The following is a 20,798-nucleotide window of genomic DNA, read 5'->3' as shown; positions in this document are numbered from 1 at the left end:
GATCTCTTCCAAGTGCACTCTCCATTTTTTCTTACTCTAAAACTTTTTAAATAAACATCCAAGTTTGCTGTGAAACTTTTCTCACTCTCTTTTGCTACTTTATTCCCCTTAGTCAAATTATTTCTTCTGAGGAGGTAAGAGTTGAGGTTAGGTTACTGCAGACCATGATAGATTTGATGCCAGTAACTCAGATATCTTCCACTGGTAACAGGCGGAGAAGCTGGTGGACAGTGTGGCTGCAGTATGTGGCTGGCCTGGCCCCAGGCAGTTCTGGACTGTGGAGGGACCAGAACCCCATTCTAAGAGCACTCTGTGGAATGCTGAGGAAGAAATTTTGTCTTTTTAGTGAGGTGAAATTCCTTCACATAATATAAAATTAACTGTTTCTTAATGAATTCTTTAGTGATCCTTAGTACATGCACATTTGCTTTCAACTACCATCTCTTAGTTCCAAAGTGTTTTCATTATCCCAAAAAGAAATACCCTACCTATTAAGGAGCGACTACCCAATCTGTCCCCTTTCTGACACCTAGCAACCAGTAATCTGCTTTTTGTCTGTATGGATTTACTTATTCTAAATATTTATAGATATAAAATCATATAGTATGTGACTTTTGTGTTCAGCTTCTTAAACCAAATGGTTTTGAAGTTTCTCCACATTGTAGCATTAGTGTTGCAATCCTTTTTACAGCTGAATATTATGCCATTGTATGGACATACTATATTTTGCTTCTTATTTTTTGGCGGTGGACATTTATTTGGTTTCTTTCCACATTTTAGTTATTGTGAATGCTGCTATGAACATATGTATACCTGCTTTTGTTTGAATAACTCTTTTACATTTTGTGTGTGTAGCTTGGAGTGGATTTTCTGCATCCTATGGTAACTTTTTATTTAGCTTTTGCAGAACCACCAAACTACTTTCCGCAGCAGCTGCAGCAGTTTACTTTCAGATTTTCCCACTTCCATTTCAACCATTGTTAACTTTTTTGGTTTGTTTTTTGCAATTATAATGGGTGTGAAGTGGTATTTTACTGTGGTTTTGACTTTCATTTCCATGAGGTTAAAATGGGCAGGAGGCACAAGAGTTGGAGAAGCAAGAGGAAGGGTGAGAACAGCCAAGTGGATAGGATAGGCAAGTGCCAGGGAACACAGTGGCTGTGGCAGCCTCTGCCCAGTCTCAGCCCCAGCAGTGAATAGAAAAGTGAGCCCATGTTTGTAGTGTGGATTTTCCCACAATCTAGCTGTTTCATCAAAGAGAGCGTGTGATTTAGGAGACTGCTCTCCCTCTTCTCATAGGTCCCCTATAATTCAGTCCTCACTGGACATCTGCCTGGCGCCAACCTGGTCTCAGCTCCCAGACACAGGAGAGTCTCATGCCCTTGGAAACTGATCCTGGTGGCCCCTGAGGTACAGAGGCCTGGAGGGAGGAGCACAGACCGTATGTGCTACAACAAAGACTGTAAAGTACAGAAGTGCACACAACAGTCATCCCAGGCCACATCAACCAGGCTCACCACTCAGAGTCCTCATCTTCCCTCTGTGAGAAAGAAACTGCCATAATCATCAATCTCAACAGCCTTTCCAGTATTTAATAGGCCAAACAACTTGGAATTCTGCTGATTTTAAATTCTGCTGTCATTCCAGGTCTCACATAACCCCAGCACCAGAGACTGGAGAGAGTCTGCAGGTTGCTTTCTCCTGCTGTTGCAGGAGGATGTGCCAACTCAGTCTCCACTTGTGGCTGGTACACAGAGTGCTTGGCCACCAGCATTTCATTATTTCCACTTTTACCACTAAGATTTACCAAATGTGTCTGTGGTGTAAGCTGTCACTACCTTCCCTTCCTTTGGACCTTCCAGAGACTACCTCGAAACACCTGGCACTCTCAAAAACAAGCTACTGTGGATTTGGTCAGCTCTGGGTTGACATTGAGAAAATCTGTGGCTTCAGAAAGCAGCTTCGTTTCTGCTCCAAATATACTAGGCTGTACAATGTGCATTAAGATGGCCCTGAGCTCAGACCCAGAAAAGTTCTGAGTGCAAGGCTCAGTCCTCCCTTCTGCAAACCAGAGTGATGACTTAATACACTATCCAGCTGCCCAGTGCCTTCCCTAACCTTAAACTTAATCATAACATTAACCTTAACCAAACTCCAACCCCTAATCCTACCCCAGAATCCCTGACACTAACAGCAATCCTAAACCACAAACTTGATCCCAACATCAACCCTGTGTCTAACCATTCACCAAAACCAAAATCCCAAAATAAATCCCAAATCTAAATCCTAACTCTAACAGCTAAACCTGAATTTGACCCTACCCTGATAATAACCCTAAACCAAGGGTAACCAAAACATTAAATAAACCTGAACTTATGCCCTAGGGTTTTAGGTTTAAAACCCTAACCCTAAATCCCTAACCCTTAGACAAAAACACTAACCCTAAACAAAAAACCTATCTCTAACCTTTAAAAACTAATGTTAACCCTAAAGTATTACCCCTAACACTAACCACAACCCCTCAATCTAATCCTAAATTCCAGCTCCTAAACCTGCTTTCTGAACATGAACATAATACTCACATTAAGTCTAATACTAACCCCTAACTGAAACCACAAAACTCTTATTAGAACCCTAATCCTTCACCTACCCCAGACCTAAACCTAGCTGTTACATAAAACCCAAACCCTAATCCTAACATTAATCTTTAGCCCAACCCTAACTCTACACCTAACTCTAACCCCTAACTCTAAGCCTAACTACTAACATTAACTCTAACCCTAATTTGTTACACCAATCTGTACTCTAATGCTAACCCTAACACTAATTCTAACCAATAATCATAACCCTAACTGTAATCACAATACTAAACATAACCTTAACCCCTTAATCTAAATATAAACACTAACCATAACTATAACCCTAAAGTGTAACCTACTCCTACCCTAACCCTAACAAGAAAATTAAACAATCATTCTAAACTTTATCAGAATTCCACCACCGTGCCTTATCTATAATACCAAGAGAACCACAACAACAAGCCCAGTGAAAACAAGAACACTAACACTAAATGCCAACCCTTACACTGACCACTAACACTAATTCTACATCCTAAAGCTAACCCTAACCATGAATTTTAACACATATCCTCTAACCCTAACCCTAAGACTTACTCTATCTGATAACCTAAATATAATCCTTACCCTAAATACTAACCCTAACACTTAACCCAAAATCTAACCTTGAAACCCTAACCCAAAGCCAATCTCTTATTTTTAAATGTAATTCTAACAATAAAACACTGAAAAACTAAACCTAATCAACACATAACCCTAACAATAACACTAATTCTAACTGTAAAGGCATAAATCCTGAACTTTAACACTAAAAGTAACCTAACTCTAAACCCATCCCTAAAAATAAGCCTAAACCATAACTATAAACCTGAAGCCCAAAACCTAACCATAATTCTAGACCTTAGTCCCTAACTGTAACACTAATACAAAAGCTAATGCCTAACACTAATCCTAAACCCTAACACTAAAAGAAAACCCTATTCCTAATCCCCACCCCAAATCCTAACCCTAACTTCAACCCTAACACCAACCCCAAATGTACGCCCTAACAGTAAGCCTAACCCCAACCCTAACACCAAACCTAACCCTTACCGCTAATCCTAAAGCTTTTACCCTTAATTTAACCCTGCCCCTAAACGAACACCAACCCCAAACATAAACATTATCTTCCACTAACCAGAAAATCCTAAGCCCAAATCCTAACCCTAATTATAACACTAACCCTAAACAATACTCTAAACAATAGCCAAACCCTAAACCCTAACTCTGGCACTAATACCTAATCCCAAGCCCCACTCTAACCCTAACACTAACCCTAATCCTAATCTTTAGCCAAACACTTTAACCATGATCCTAATCCTAACTGAACCACAACCAGGTACCCAATGTTAAACCGTAAGCTAACACTAAACCCTAATCTTAAAATTTAACACTAAACCAAACATTTTAATCATAACCCTAACACTAAACATAACACTTGCCCTATTTTAAACCCTCATCCTGAATCCTAAGCCTAACCCTAACCCAAACGCTAGTGTGGACCCTTACACTACCACCTAAACTTAACTGTAATTCTAACTGTAAAACCCCAAACCCCAAAACTACTGAAGATAACTTTAACTGCATCCCATAACTCTAAAACTCACTTTAAACACTAACACTAACAACCTTATCCTAACAGTAAAACTAACATAATTCTAACATAATCTTAACCTTGGTACTAAACCTAAAAGCAACTCTTACCTTCAACACTGAACCTAACCATAACCTTAACCCTAAATCACAAACCCTAACCCTTAACACTAACCATAGCCCTAAAGCAAAACTTGTAACCCTAATTAAACCTAAACCCTAAACCTAAACCTAATATTAGCCTCTAATTCGAGAAAAACCTTAATATCAAAACTAACTATAAATGCTAACCCCTAACCCTAACACTAAAAAAACCCTAACGCTAAATCCTAACCCTAATCCTAAACTGTAAACCCAACCCTAAGTGTAACCCTAACTGTGACCACTAACCTCAACCTCAACACAAACCCAGCCTTCTCAGGCTAAACCTAAATCCAAAGCCCTAAGCATATGCCCCACACTAACACTAACATCAAACCAAAAATGCTGAACACTGACCTTAACAATAATTCTAAACCCTAACCCTTAACCCCAAACCGTAACCCTGAACATAACCCTAAGCCCTATCCTGATGCTAAACACTAACCCAAACACTGAAACCTAACACTAACGCTCTAACCCTGACCCTCACACTAACCCTTAACACAAACCCTAACACTGGCCATAACCCTAATTCCTAACCTCCAACTGCAAGCCTATCTTTTTACCCTAAACCTAAGCCTAACCCAACCCCAAACACAACCTCTAACCCTGATTATGACACCTAACCCTAAACTCAACCCTAACCCTAGCCCATAACCCTTATCTTAACTCTAACTCCAACCCTAATCCTACCACAGAACTAAATCTTATCTCAAGTCCAGAGCTAACCCTCAGTCTGATCCTGAAGTTGATCTGCATTTATAAACCATAACCTAATCCTCCATTTCTATCCTATCCTTAAGGTTATCCCATAATGCTTAAAAAACTTTAAATACATCCTCTACGATTCTAACCTCTAACCCCTTATACCCGTAAAAGTACAAGAAGTCATACCTCTTTTTAAGCCCAAATGAATATTGAATTAAACATATGATATCACTAGGACAAAAAACTAAATATTACTAAATCTTATCATTATAGACATCATAATGTTTAACCAAATATTAGTACATGGAATTTGTTACACAGTGAAGACATTATACGCCACACAATGTTTAAGAACTTTTCTCAGAAAATCAAAGGTTTTTTACTGTTCTAATTCCATCCATTTTCAATATATTATGTAAATCAAATGGTGGAATATACCATGTTTGTCTCACCTTTTAGATAAAATACTTAAAGACAGTCAGCATATTTAACAATTAAAAATCCAATAAACTGTGGTTCAATTTTTTTTCACAGGATAAAATGTCTTTATGCAAAACCTATAACAATCATCATCTAAATTTTTGGGAACCAAGGCTTTAAGATGGGGAAAACTGCACTGATGTTCAACTGTATTAAACCCTGTACTAAAAGTTCCAGTAGATCAATTTTATATATATATATATACACACACACATATATACACACATATGTATATACACACACATATATATATGCATACATATATACACACACGCATATACATACACACACACACTAAGCCATTCATATGTAAAAGAAAAAAGTAAAACTACTTACTGATCTCATACACAGAAAACCATAAGGGACCATCTAGAAATTATGAAATCTAGTAAACAAATTAAGCAAAATAACAGGACAAAATATCAACACACTAAATCTTTTTTTTTCCTTGTGACAGCATTATGCTATTGTTGCCCAGGCTGGAATGCAATGGTACCATCTTGGCTCACTGTAACCTCCGTTTCCTGGGTTGGAGCCGTTCTCCTGCCTCAGCCTTCTGAGTAGCTGGGATTCAGACATACCACATCACGTGCAGCTAATTTTGTATTTATAGTAGAGACTAGATTTCTCCAATGTTGGTCAGGCTGGTTTCGAACTTCTGACCTCAGGTGATGTGCCTCCCTTGGCTTCCTAAAGTGCTGAGATTACAGGCATGAGCCACTGCACTCGGACACAAAATCTATTTCTATTCACTAGCAATAAACCATATAAAATGAAATTAAGACAACAATTTTATTTCTCAAAAAATCCCAGAGGCTGGAATCTTTCCCCCTGGCCTGGAAGCCACAGATGCAGGCAGTTGGGGGTGGTAACAGCCTTGGAGTTGAGGCTGTGCTGCCACATTGGGACCTGGCTGCAGTGGCTGTGGGTCTAACCAGAAACTGTTCACGTTCCTGAGAAATCAAAGTAGAATTACTTTAAAACATAATGGATGAAGAGAGAAATCCTCCAGTGGTTTTGAAAGTCCTAATGCCATGATGTGAAATAAATATTTTTTGAGTCATAAATTTTTTATAAAAGAACATTGACAAACATCAGCAATAATGAAAACCTTGTTGGGTGGTCCAGGTCATTTTGCTGAGAAGAAAACCATTGAGGTCAATTTCAGAGACATTCTTTCATAAGTACTATGAAGAGCATGCACATATTTTACCTACACATTTTACTACACCTACAGTTCCACAGGGATTTTTAAATTCTGATATCATCTGAAACTGCACTAGAACTGATGGCTGTAAACTTTCTAGATTGTATGTAAATAAAATTGATTGTTTATAAATACAATAGATTGACATAATAAAATAAATTATAATCAACTGGAAGCTCTTTTCAGTGTTTAAGACCAGCAGTTGAGTTTGTATTTTTTCAAAGACAGCACATTCCCTGTATGTAATGGAACTCATGAAATTAATTGCTAAGAAGGTGGTCTTCTGGTTTTTTCATAATAGAATTGAAATTTGTTCGCAATGTCAACAAATTAAGGACATTTTCACAGACTGAGAAATAAAACGGCAATTCATAGGTGGTTTTGCTTTATGCTACGGATATGACTTTTAAAATTAAAAAAGATGATCTAGAAAATGCTGAAAACTAGAAATAATAAACATATTCTACAATTTAACAATTGTTTAATTGTTTGCTAAGTGTTTTTATGTATTTAGTTGTTAATATAACTATTTTCATGTTGTAGCTGGCCATAACATTGCTAGAGTTATGCAAATAATTGCATTATAGGTATGTTCATACCTTAGCCAAAACATTGATTTACTTTAACTTAAGACCCTAACACAATAAGTGTTTTATTAATGCCTATAATCTCAGCACATTGGGAAGTCAAGGTAGGCACACTACTTGAGCCCAGAGGTTTGAGATGAGACCAGGCAACATGGCAAACCATTGTCTCCACACACACACACAAAATTAGCCAGGTATTGTGGCTGAGGCTAGTGTAGAAAGATAAAAGGAGCCCAGGAATGAGAGGCTGCAAACTGCGGTGAGCCATGATGGCACAATTGCAGTCCACCCTGGACAAAAAGTGAGACCTCGTTTCAAAAAAAGAAGAAAAGAAAGAGAGAAAGAAAGAAAGAATGAAGGAAGGAAGGAAGGAAGGAAGGAAGGAAATAAGGAAGGAAGGAAGGAAAGAAAGGAATATGAGTTGAAATTTCTTAAGTGCTTTGATAAACTTCAGTATTGTTTAAATATGTCTTGTCATTTTTTATTGTTATAATTTAACAAGTTTATTTAAAGACAATTTTGGAAGGTTACCAAGTACAAATTTTTAAGAAGTAAATGAACTTTACTCAGGTGGTCTATAATTCAACTATACAACTTAGAATTCTTGTGCATTATGTCTTCTGGGCAATTCAAAGTAGTATATTTTCATTGAGTATAAAGCAAATCGTCCTTTTCAACTTTTTTTTATTTTTTTTAATTTATTATTATTATACTTTAGGTTTTAGAGTACATGTGCGCAATGTGCAGGTTAGTTACATAGGTATACATGTGCCATGCTGGTGCACTACACTAACTCATCATCTAGCATTAGGTATACCTCCCAATGCTATCCCACCCCCCTTCCTCCACCACACAACAGTCCCCAGAGTGTGATGATCCCCTTCCTGTGTCCATCTGTTCTCACTGTTCAGTTCCCACCTATAAGTGAGAATATGTGGTGTTTGGTTTTTTGTTCTTGCGATAGTTTACTGAGAATGATGATTTCCAATTTCATCCATGTCTCTACAAAGGACATGAAGTCATCATTTTTTATGGCTGCATAGTATTCCACAGTGTATATGTGCCACATTTTCTTAATCCAGTCTATCATTGTTCGACATTTGGATTGGTTCCAAGTCTTTGCCATTGTGAATAATGCCACACTAAACATACGTGTGCATGTGTCTTTATAGCAGCATGATTTACAGTCCTTTGGGTATATACCCAGTAATGGGATGGCTGGGTCGAATGGAATTTCTAGTTCTAGATCCCTGAGGAATTGCCACACTGACTTCCACAAGGGTTGAACTAGTTTACAGTCCCACCAACAGTGTAAAAGTGTTCCTATTTCTCCACATCCTCTCCAGCACCTGTTGCTTCCTGACTTTTTAATGATTGCCATTCTAACTGGTGTGAGATGGTATCTCATTGTGGTTTTGATTTGCATTTCTCAGATGGCCAGTGATGGTGAGCATTTTTTCATGTATTTTTTGGCTGCATAAATGTTTTCTTTTGAGAAGTGTCTGTTCGTGTCCTTCGCCCACTTTTTGATGGGGTTGTTTGTTTTTGTCTTGTAAATTTGTTTGAGTTCATTGTAGATTCTGGATATTAGCCCTTTGTCAGATGAGTAGGTTGTGAAAATTTTCTCCCATTTTGTAGGTTGCCTGTTCACTCTGATGGTAGTTTCTTTTGCTGTGCAGAAGCTCTTTAGATTAATAAGATCCCATTTGTCAATTTTGGCTTTTGTTGCCATTGCTTTTGGTGTTTTAGACATGAAGTGCTTGAACATGCCTATGTCCTGAATGGTAATGCCTAGGTTTTCTTCTAGGTTTTTTATGGTTTTAGGCCTAACGTTTAAGTCTTTATTCCATCTTGAATTAATTTTTGTATAAGGTGTAAGGGAGGGATCCAGTTTCAGCTTTCTACATACGGCTAGGCAGTTTTCCCAGCACCATTTATTAAATAGGGAATCCTTTCCCCATTGCTTGTTTCTCTCAGGTTTGTCAAAGATCAGATAGTTGTAGATATGTGGTGTTATTTCTGAGGGCTCTGTTCTGTTCCATGGATCTATATCTCTGTTTTTGTACCACTACCATGCTGTTTTGGTTACTGTAGCCTCGTAGTATAGTTTGAAGTCAGATAGTGAGATGCCTCCAGCTTTGTTCTTTTGGCTTAGGATTGACTTGGCAATGTGGGCTCTTTTTTGGTTCCATATGAACTTTGAAGTAGTTTTTTTCCAATTCTGTGAAGAAAGTCATTGGTAGCTTGATTAGAAAGGCATTGAATCTGTAAATTACCTTGGGCAGTATGGCCATTTTCACGATATCGATTCTTCCTACCCATGAGCATGGAATGTTCTTCCATTTGTTTGTATCCTCTTTTATTTCATTGAGCAGTGGTTTGTAGTCCTCCTTGAAGAGGTTCTTCACATCCCTTGTAAGTTGGATTCCTAGGTATTTTATTCTCTTTGAAACAATTGTGAATGGGAGTTCACTCATGATTTGGCTCTCTGTTTGTCTGTTGTTGGTGTATAAGAATGCTTGTGATTTTTGTACATTGATTTTCTATCCTGAGACTTGGCTGAAGTTGCTTATCAGCTTAAGGAGATTTGGGGCTGAGACGATGGGTTTTCTAGATATACAATCATGTCGTCTGTAAACAGGGACAATCTGACTTCCTCTTTTCCTAATTGAATACCCTTTATTTCCTTCTCCTGCCTAATTTCCCTGGCCAGAACTTCCAACACTATGTTGAATAGGAGTGGTGAGAGAGGGCATCCCTGTCTTGTGCCAGTTTTCAAAGGGAATGCTTCCAGTTTTTGCCCATTCAGTATGTTATTGGCTGTGGGTTTGTCGTAGATAGCTCTTATTATTTTGAGATATGTCTCATCGATACCTAATTTATTGAGGGTTTTTAGCATGAAGGGTTGTTGAATTTTGTCAAAGGCCTTTTCTGCATCTATTGAGATAATCATGTGGTTTTTGTCTTTGGTTCTGTTTATATGCTGGATTACATTTATTGATTTGCATTTGTTGAACCAGCCTTGCATCCCAGGGATGAAGCCCACTTGATCATGGTGAACAAGCTTTTTGATGTGCTGCTGGATTCGTTTTGCCAGTATTTTGAGGATTTTTGCATCAATGTTCATCAAGGATATTGGTCTAAAATTCTCTTTTTTGGTTGTCCTGGTGCGCCATTTAAGCTCGTCGGAAAAGCGCAGAAAAGCGCAGTATTCAGGTGGGAGTGACCTGATTTTCCAGGTGCCGTCTGTCACCCCTTTCTTTGACTAGGAAAGGGAACTCCCGACCCCTTGCGCTTCCCAAATGAGGCAATGCCTCACCCTTCTTCAGCTCGCGCATGGTGTGCGCACCCACTGACCTGCGCCGACTGTCTGGCACTCTCTAATGAGATGAACCCGCTATCTCAGATGGAAATGCAGAAATCACCCGTCTTCTGTGTTGCTCACGCTGGGAGCTGTAGACCGGAGCTTTTCCTATTCAGCCATCTTGGCTCCTCCTCCCTTTTCAACTTTCAAAACAGAAAGCAAAAAAAAAAAACAGGCTGAATGTGATGGCTTACACCTGTAATTCCAGTACTTTGGGAGGCCAAGGTGGGAGAATTGTCCAAGCCAAAGTGTTTGAAGCTGCAGTGAGCTATGAATGCACAAGCACACTCCCACCTACGAAACAGAACAAGGCCCTGTCTCAAAAAGCAACAACAAAAAATCAATGATCATAATGTTTTCAAGACTAAATTTAACCAAGGTGCAAGAATTAGACATGAAAAATTACAAAATATTGCTGAAATAAATTCCAGAAACCTTAAGTAAATGTAAAGACACTCAATGTTTCTGGATTAAAAGATGATTTTTTTATGTGACAATACTGCACGAAGCAATCTACAAATTCATTGTAATTCCTAAGAAAATACCAAAGTCTTTTTGGTAGAAACAGGCAAGACAGTTCTAACATTCATATAAACTTCAAGGGATCCTGAATAGCCAAAATGTTCTTGACAACAAAAAGCAACTTGGAGGCTCACACTTCTCAATTTCAAATATTACAGCTAAGCAGCAGTAATCAATACAGCATAATATTGGCATAAGGACATACAAAGAGGTCAATGGAACTGAATGTTAAATCCAGCAATACCTCCATGTTCAATTGATTTTTGACATGTAGCCAAGATCAGTAAATTCAACAAATGCTGTTATACAACTATCACATTGAGACAAAGAAATTGTACTCTTTTCTCAGAACAGAAAATATAATTAACTCAAAATTGTTCAAAGCCTATGTAGTAGAGGTAAAAACATAAACTCTAGAAGGAAACATAAGGGTAGATCTTCATAACCTTGGATTTAGCAGTGGTTTCTTAGATCTGATACCAAAAGTGCAGGCAAATGAAGAATTTTCTCAAAATTAAACACTTTTTTGCATTAAAAGACACTATCAAGAAAGTGAAAAGACATGGTACAGAAAGGAAGGTTTGCATGTTATGTATGTAACAACAGTCTGTTATCCACAATATATGAAGAACTTGCATACCTCAGCAACAACAACAAAAAAATCCAATTACAAAATGGAGAAATAGTTGACCACACAATTCACCAGAAAGACAAGCATGTGGAAAACAAGCATGTGGAAAAAAAGGATGAACAGTAAAATATATAAGTTTTACTCCACGAAGTGTTTCATACATTAGCTTTTCTCATAGTCATGCGATTCTGTGTGGTACAATTAGTCCTGTCCAGCTCCACCTGAGGAGCAGTTAAGGTAACAATACTCCTGGGGAGCAAGTTTCCTTAGATGAGAAAAAATATCTGGCAGGAAATAATATTCTGAAATGAAAACTTTCCTGCTGTACTAAAGTTTCCAATAAAGGTGACTATCTGTCCCTCAGCCTCCATGGGCCCAAAATTTATCATCCAGCAGGAAGTAAGAAGGGAAGTCATTAAGTTAAGGGGGTACATGGATACACTAATGCCCCATTCCCATACCAAAACTTACAAAATTACATAGCCTCACAGCATTTCAATATTTAAATATTAATAATTCATCTGCTTAAATAACTAAGCTTACTTTGTTTACTTCACACTGTACAGTTAAGGAGGTTTACAAATATTTATATACATTGTCATGGTGTGTGCTAGGACATTTTTGTCAGTTAAATATACTGACGGACTACATAAAATGTAAGTATTCAAACTTAACATAACTTGGAACTAATAACATAGAGAAGACAGCAAGGTAATAGTCTGTCCAATAAATTCTTATGTAATTTCAATAATTACTTGTGTTATTTGTCTTCAGCACTGAGATTTTTTCTTTACTAATTATCCCAACATGGACTTTCATTTCATTAACTATTATTTCCTTGATTTATAAATTGAGAGTGATCTCATCAATTATCTAACAAATAATGATTTTTTTTTACCTTTAGAAATAGCATATTATCAGCTTTTCTACACTTAGACAGCACAAGCTCTGACTTTAAAGTCTTAGCTGGACAAAGCCTTGGAAAATTAGATAAGGTTGGGCACTGTGTGAATAGGTTGAGAGATTGCACATAAAATTCCTGAGAAACCTAAGAGCCTGTGTTCCTACAACTGAAAGCCAACGAGACTGCAGGCAGTTGAGTGGACTGAATGAGTAAGGGAAACAGGTAGGAGAACTTGGGGTCTGCAGCCATGGTGAGGTCTATGGTTCTTGTTCTAAGGTCAGTGGGAAACCATGGGCAAAATTAAATCAGGAGAGTGACAGGATGAAATTTATGTTTGTAAGTGAATATTTTGCCATTACCATTTCCAATACTAACCCTGTATTTCCTGATGTAATAGTTATGTGGTGGTACCCTTGGAGAGTGTCTCCACTTTTTGTAAAACCCACTGAGATACTTTGCATAAAGCTTCAAATCTGGCACAGCAGAAACCACCGGGGATTCTGTGAGAAAAGATTAAAGTATACTAACAGCTATTGGAAGTTTCCTAGAAGTATGAAATTATTGACAAGTAAACTACTTTTAATAAACACAACCATGTCAATACCTTGTCACTAATGCAGAGACCACAACATCCAACATCATTATAGAGGCCAAATCCCCACCAAATCCAGCTCAGTGGAAGCTGTGAAACCAAGTGGCCCTGTAAGAGTAGGAATGTTACGTCAGTATTACAAGTGTTACATCTTTATGATGAATGTTACATCAGTAATTATGGGTGTTGCATCAGTATTATGGTTTTTCTATTTGTATTACAAATGTTGTATTAGTATTACCAGTGTTAGTATCACAGGTGTTACATCAGTATTACAGTTGTTATATTTGTATTGCAGGATGATATATTGGAATTCTGAGTGGTATATTGGTATTGTGTTACAGTTGTATTACAGGTGTCAGGACAGCATTACAAGTGTTACAACATTATGAAACATTATGGATGTTTCATTTGCATTGTGGTTTGTATATTGGTATTATGAGAGTTACAATTGTATTATGGGTCTTAGATCAGTATTACGAATGTTCTGTTTGTATTTCGGATGCTACATTGGTATTGTAAGTGTTTTATTGCTGTTACCAGTGTTACAGTGGTATTATGGGTGTTATCGCAGTATTTCAGGTGTTACATTAGTATTACAAAAGTCACATCTGTATTATGGGTGATATATTTGTTTATGGATGTTATATGTCTATTACAGATGTTATATGCTGAATGATACATTTATGTTACGAGGCCACGGTGTGGACCTGGCATTGTGGCCACCACACCTTGGGTGGGGAAGGACGCTGGAGTGCACTGAAGTCATGGGATATTTTTTATGTTTAATTTTCCACACAAAGCCCTTCTACTGGCTCCCTGATCCTCAGCAGTCAGAGTAAAGTTTTCACTTACCCCCTCCTCCATTGGTCCCGGAGCGAGGCGGTGTTGCTCTGGTCTGTGCTGAGAACACAGCCCTCGCCCTCCAGCGGCATGGGCTGAACACGGGGGCGCTCCCAGGGTCAGAGAAGGCGGACTCACGCTCCCCATGCTGGCCTCGGGAAGAACTGCAGGACCATCATGCTCAAGGTGAGGCAGCCGTGCGCCCCCTCCTGGCTGGCCTGCGGCACCAAATAGAAGGAGAGTTCAGATTGTTCAGTGCCATCATTTTGGAAATTCAAACGGAAATGTTGCCTATTATCCTGTTTTTTAAAATTATTATTTATTTTAGGTCCAGGGGTACATGTGAAGCTTTGTTATGTAGGTAAACTCATGTCATGGGGGTTTGTTTTACAAATTATTTTATCACCCAGGTATTAAGTGTAGTACTTAATAGGTATTTTTCCTGCTGGTCTCTCTTTTCCCACCTTCCACCCTCAAGTAGATCCCATGTCTATGGTTCCTTTCTTTGTGTTCATGAGTTGTCATCATTTAGCTCCCACTTCTAGTGAAAATATGTGGTATTTGGTTTACTGTTCTTACATTAGTTTGCTAAAGATTATATCCTCCAGTTCCATCCATGTTCCCTCAAAAGGCATAATTGTATTCTTTTTTTATGGCTGCATGGTATTCCTTGTAGGTATGTGGCACAATTTCATTAATCCAATCAGTCATAAATGGGCATTTAGATTAATTCCATGTCTTCTGTTGTGAATAGTCTGCAGTGAACATTTGTATTCATGTGTCTTTATGGTAGTGATTTATATTCCTCTGGGTACATATCCAGTAATGGGATTGCTGGGTTGAACAGTAGTTCTACTTTCCAATCTTTGAGGAATCACCCTACTACTTTCCACAACAGTTGAACTAATTTACATTCCTACCAACAGTGCATAATTATTCCTTGGTCTCTATAACTTTGCCTGCATCTGTTATTTTACTTTATGATAATAGCCATTCTGACAGATATGAGAAGGTATCTCATTGTTCTTTTGATTTGCATTTCTTTAATAATCAATAATATCGAGCCTTTTAAAATAAGTTTATTGGCCACCTGCATGTCTTTTGAAAAGTGTCTGTTCACATTCTCAAAAGAAGACATTTATGCAGCCAACAGACATGTGAAAAAATGCTCATCAGCACTGGTCATTAGAGAAATGACCCTTAAGCCCTCACCTACATTGGGTATTTTTCTTATGCTATCTCTACACTATCCCACCACCCGCCACCATACGATGTTTCTCTCCTTGTGTGTATCTGTTCTCACTGTTCAACTCCCACTTAAAAATGAGAACATGTGGTGTTTGGTTTTCTATTTTTGTAATAGTTTGCTGAAAATGATGGTTTCCAGCTTCATTCATGTCCTTGCAAAAGACATGAACTCATCCATTTTTACAGCTACTGTGAATATTGCTGTGATAAACATACGTGTGCATGTGTCTTACAGTAGAATGATTTATAGTTCTTTGGTTATATGCCCAGTAATGGGATTGCTGTTTCAAACGGTATTTCTAGTTCTAGATCCTTGAAGAATCGCCACACTGTCTTCCACAAGGGTTAAATAATTAACACTCTCAACACTGTAAAAGCCTCCCTGTTTCTCCACATTTTCTCCAGCATAAGCTGTTTTCTGACTTTTTAATGATTGCCATTCTAACTGGCATGAGATGGTATCTCACTGTGGTTTTGATTTGTATTTCTCAAATAATGAGTGATGATGAGCGTTTTTTCATGTTTGTTGGCTGCATCAAAGTCTTCTTTTGAGAAGTGTCTGTTCATATCCTTTGCCCACTGTTTGATGAGGTGGTTTTTTTCTTGGAAACTTGTTTAAGTTCCCGGTAGATTCAGGATATTAGCCTTGTTTCAGATAGACAGTTTGCAAGATTTTTCACCCATTCTGTAGGTTTTCTGTTCACACCGATGATCATTTATTTTGCTGTGCAGAAGCTGTTTAGTTTAATTAGATTCCATTTGTCAATTTTGGCTTTTATTGCCATTGCTTTTGGTGTTTAAACAGGAAGTATTTGCACACGCCTATGTTCTGAAGGGTATTGCCTAGGTTTTCATCTAGGAATTTAATGGTTTTAATTCTTATCTTTAAGTCTTTAATCCATCTTCAGTTGATTTTTGCATGAGATGTAAGGAAGGGGCCCAGTTTCAGTTTTTTACATGTGGCTAGCCAGTTTTCCCAACACAACTTATTAGAGGGAAAATCTTTTCCCCATTGCTTGCTTGTTTCACGATTGCCAAAGATCAGATGGTAGTAGATGTGCAGTATTATTTCTGAGGCCACTGTTCTGTTGCATTGATCTATGTATCTGTTTTGGTACAAGTACCATGCTCTTTTGCTTCCTGTAGCCTTATAATGTAGTTTGAAGTCAGGTAACATGATGCCTTCAGCTTTGTTCTTTTTTCTTCAGATTGTCTTGGCTACGCAGGCCATTTTTTGGTTCCATATGAACTTTAAAGTAGTTTTGTTTTTTTGTTTTTTTTGTTTTTCCAATTCTGTGAAGAAAATTAATGGTAACTTGATGGAGATAGCAATGAATCTATAAATTGTTTTGGGCAGTGTGGCCATTTTTACAATATTGATTCTTCCTATCCATGAGCATGGAAGCTTTTTTCATTTCTTTATGTCCTCTCTTGTTTCCTTGAGCAATGGCTTGAAGTTCTCATTGAATAGGTTCTTCACATCCCTTGTAAGTTGTATTCCTAGATATTTTATTCTCTTAGTAGCAATTGTGAATGGGAGTTTACTCATGATTTGGCTTTCTGTTTCTCTTATTGTGTGTAGGAATGCTTGTGATTTTTGCACATTGATTTTGAATCTTGAGGGTTAGCTGAAGTTGCTTACCAGCTTAAGGAGACTTTGTGCTGAGATGATAGGTTTTCTAAGTATACCATCATGTCATCTGCAAACAGAGACATTTGACTTCCTCTCTTTCGATTTGAATACGCTTTATTTCTTTCTCTTGCCTGATTGCCCTGGCCAGAAACTTCAATACTATATTGAATAAGAGTGGAGAGAGAGTGAATCCCTGTCATCTACTGGTTTTCAAAGGGAATGCTTCCAGTTTTTGCCCATTCAGTATGATATTGGCAGTGGATTTGTCATAAATAGCTCTTATTATTTAGAGATACATTCCATTCATATTTAGTTGAGAGTTTTTACCATAAACAGGTGTTGAATTTGACGAAGGCCTTTTCTGCATCTATTGAGACAATCATGTGGTTTTTGTCTTTGTTTCTGCTTATGTGATGCATTAGGTTTATTGATTTGCATATGTTGAACCAGCTTTGCATCCCAGGGATAAACCTGACATGATCGTGGTGGATAAGCTTTATGATGTGCTACTGAATTCAGTTTGCCAGTATTTTATTGATCAGGGATATCGGCCTGAAATTTTCTTTTGTGGTGTGTCTCTGCCAAGTTTAAGTATCAGGATGATGCTGGCCCATAAAATGATTTAGGGAGGATTTCCTCTTTTTGTATTGTTTGTAATAATGTCAGAATAAATGGTACCTGCTCCTCTTTGTATCTCTGGTAGAGTTCAGCTATGACTCTGTCTGGTCCTGGATTTTCTTTGTTGGTAGGCTATCAGTTATTGCCTCAATTGCAGAACTTGTAAATGGTCTATTCATGGATTTAACTTCTTCCTGGTTTAGACTTGGGAGGGTGTATGTGTCCAAGAATTTATCCATTTCCTTTAGATTTTCTAGTTTATTTGCGTAGAGCTGTTTATAGTATTATCTGATGGTAGTTTGTATTTCTGTGGAATCATTGGTGATATTCTCATCTTTTTATTGCATCTATTTTATTTTTATCACTTTTCTTCTTTATGAGTCTAACTAGTGGTCTATATATTTTGTTGATATTTTCAAAAAAACAGCTTGTGGACTTATTGATTTTTGAAAGGATTTTTTGTCTCTATCTCCTTCAGTTCTGCTCTGATCTCAGTTATTTCTTGTCTTCTGTTAGGTTTTTAATTCATTTGCTGTTGCTTCACTTGTTCAATTTTGATGTTAGGGAGTCAATTTTAGATATTTCCTGCTTTCTTTTGTGGGCATTTAGTGCTATCAATTTTTCTCTGCACACTGCTTTAAATGTGTCTGTCCCAAAGATTGTGATACATTGTGTCTTCATTCTCATTGGTTTCAAAGAACATCTTTATTTCTGCCTTATTTCGTCCCAGCAGTGGTTTAGGAGCAGGCTGTTCAGTTTCTATGTAGTTGTGTCATTTTGAGTGAGTTTCTTAATCCTCAATTCTAATTTGATTGCTCTGTGGTCTGGGAGGACCTTTTTTTAATAATTTTCATTTTTTTTGCATTTGTTGAGGAGTGTTTTACTTCCAATTATGTAGTCAAATTTTGAATACATGTTATGTGGCACCTAGAAGAATGCAGATTCTGTTGATTTGGGGTGGATAGTTCTGCAGATGTCTATTAGGTTTACTTAGTCCACAGCTGAGTTCAAGTCCTGAATATCCTTGTTAATTTTCTGTCTCATTGTTTGCTGCTTCTTGTTTTCTCTGGAAGCTGCATCCTCAAGGGGCAACTGTCTGATGCCAGTCAGTGCTTTACTGTATGAGGTGTCTGTCAGCCCCTACTGGGAGGTGTCTCCAAGTCATAAAACACAGAGGTCAGGGATCCACTTGTGAAGGCAGTCTGACCATTAGCAGAGCTGGAAAGCTGTGATGGGAGGTCGGCTGCTCTCTTCAGAGTCATCAGACAGGGATGTTGAAGTCTGCTGAAGCTGCATCTATAGCTGCCCCTTCCCCCAGGTGCTCCTGTCACAGGGAGATGGGGGTTTTATTTATAAGCCCCTGCCTGGGCTACAGCCATTTTTTCAAAAATGCCCTACCCAGAGAGGAAAAATATGGCAGTCTAACCACATCAGCCTTGCTGAGCTGCAGTTGGCTCCACTCAGTTCAAACTTCCCGGTGGCTTTGTTTACATCATGAGGGTAAAACAGCCTACTCAAGCCTCAGCAATGGCGGATTCCCCTTCCCCCACCAAGTTTGAGTGTCCCAGGTGGATCTCAGACTGCTGCTGTGCTGGCAGTGAGAATTTCAAGCCAGTGAACCTTAGTTTGCTTGCCTCCATGAGGGGTGGCACCCACTGAGCAGACCACTTGGCTGCTTGGTCCCAGCACACCTATCCAGGGGAGTGAACAATTCTGTCTCCTTAGTATTCCAGGCACCACCGCAGTATGGAAAAAAACAAACAAAACAAAACAAACAACAACAAAAAAAAAACACCCCTTCAGCTAGTTCAGTGTTTGTTCTTACAGCTGCCCAGTTTTGTGCTTGAAACACATGGCCCTCATAGGGTAGGCACAAAAGGGAATCTCCTGCCTGCAGGTAGTGAAGACCCTAGGAGAAGCGCATTTCTGGAATGGGGCACATGGCTAAGTCCCTCACAGCTTCCCTTGCATAAATGAGAAAATTTCCCAACCCTTTGGGCTTCCTGGGTAAGGTGACGCCCCACCCTGCTTCAGCTCACACTCCATGGGCTGCACCCATTGTCCAACCAGTACAAATAAGATGAACAGTGTACCTCAGTTGGAAATGCAGGAGTCACTCACCTTCTGCATTGATCTCTCTGGGAGCTGCAGTCTGGAGCTGTTTTTATTCAGCCATCTTGCCAGCAATTCCTCCTCCTTTTTTCTATATTAATGGTGAAGGAGGCATTAGCTGGAAATGTAAAACTACGCAAATTCTAGAAAAAAAAGCAAAAAGACATCTATGTGATCTTGGGTTTGGTCATAAGTTTTAACTAATGACACCAAAGCTGATCAGTAATGGTAAAAATAATTAATAATTTAAGTTTTCTCATATTAAAAGTTTATAGTCTGAGGAAAATAGTGTTCAGGAAATAAAAGGACAAGCAACAGACTGAAAATAAATATCTGCAAAATACAGATCTAAGCAAGAACTTTCACTGAAGATACACAAATCTTGAAACTCAAAAATAAAACAGACTACCCAATTAACAATGGGTAAAGAGCTGAACTCACCAATGAAAATACACAGATGGCAAGCAAACAAAAAGACGCTCAAACTCATATATCTTTAAGGGACTGAAAATTACAAAAATGAATTAGCAAGGACAATCTATATTTGCTGGAACTGCTCAACCATTTTTAAGGCATGACAAATGATTTGCAGGAGGAAAAACAGGAATTCATTCATTGCTTGTGCAAGGCACCATGGTGCCAAAAAAAAAGAACTCTTTCAAATTCTCGAATTAATCTGAAAGCCTGTTTCTCTCCTTTACCACGAACAGAAGGAGCTATCTTGTCTACCTTTTGATGACAGCCCGGAGATCCAATATAATCTGTGCATCTGTCAGCAGCAGTTGGGATCCAGGCAGAAAACAGATGAGCCCCACAGTCAAAGTCATCTAAGAACTTTTTAATGAAGACTGACTTATGAGAGGGCAGCCAAGATGGCCAAGTAGGAACAGCTCCAGTCTACAGCTACCAGCGTGAGCAATGCAGAAGATGGGTGATTTCTGCATTTCCATATGAGGTGCCGGGTTCATCTCACTAGGGAGTGCCAGACAGTGGGCGCAGG

General features: G+C 38.4%; 1 long non-coding RNA gene across 1 annotated transcript; it reads right to left on the bottom strand.

Annotated features, from left to right (window-relative positions):
- Positions 1-13,315: 13,315 nt before the first annotated feature.
- On the bottom strand, positions 13,316-19,941 carry LOC129053132 (uncharacterized). Its single transcript, XR_008518235.1, has 3 exons — positions 19,808-19,941; positions 14,200-14,405; positions 13,316-13,452 (listed from the first exon to the last, which is right to left on the bottom strand). It is a non-coding gene; the product is annotated as an uncharacterized LOC129053132 (long non-coding RNA).
- Between the last annotated feature and the right edge of the window lie 857 nt (positions 19,942-20,798).

This window comes from Pongo abelii, chromosome Y (genome assembly GCF_028885655.2).
Source record: "Pongo abelii isolate AG06213 chromosome Y, NHGRI_mPonAbe1-v2.0_pri, whole genome shotgun sequence".
In the NCBI taxonomy this organism is placed as follows: domain Eukaryota; kingdom Metazoa; phylum Chordata; class Mammalia; order Primates; family Hominidae; genus Pongo; species Pongo abelii.
Note: the sequence above shows the minus strand (reverse complement) of the source record. Positions and strands in the feature narration are given on the sequence as shown.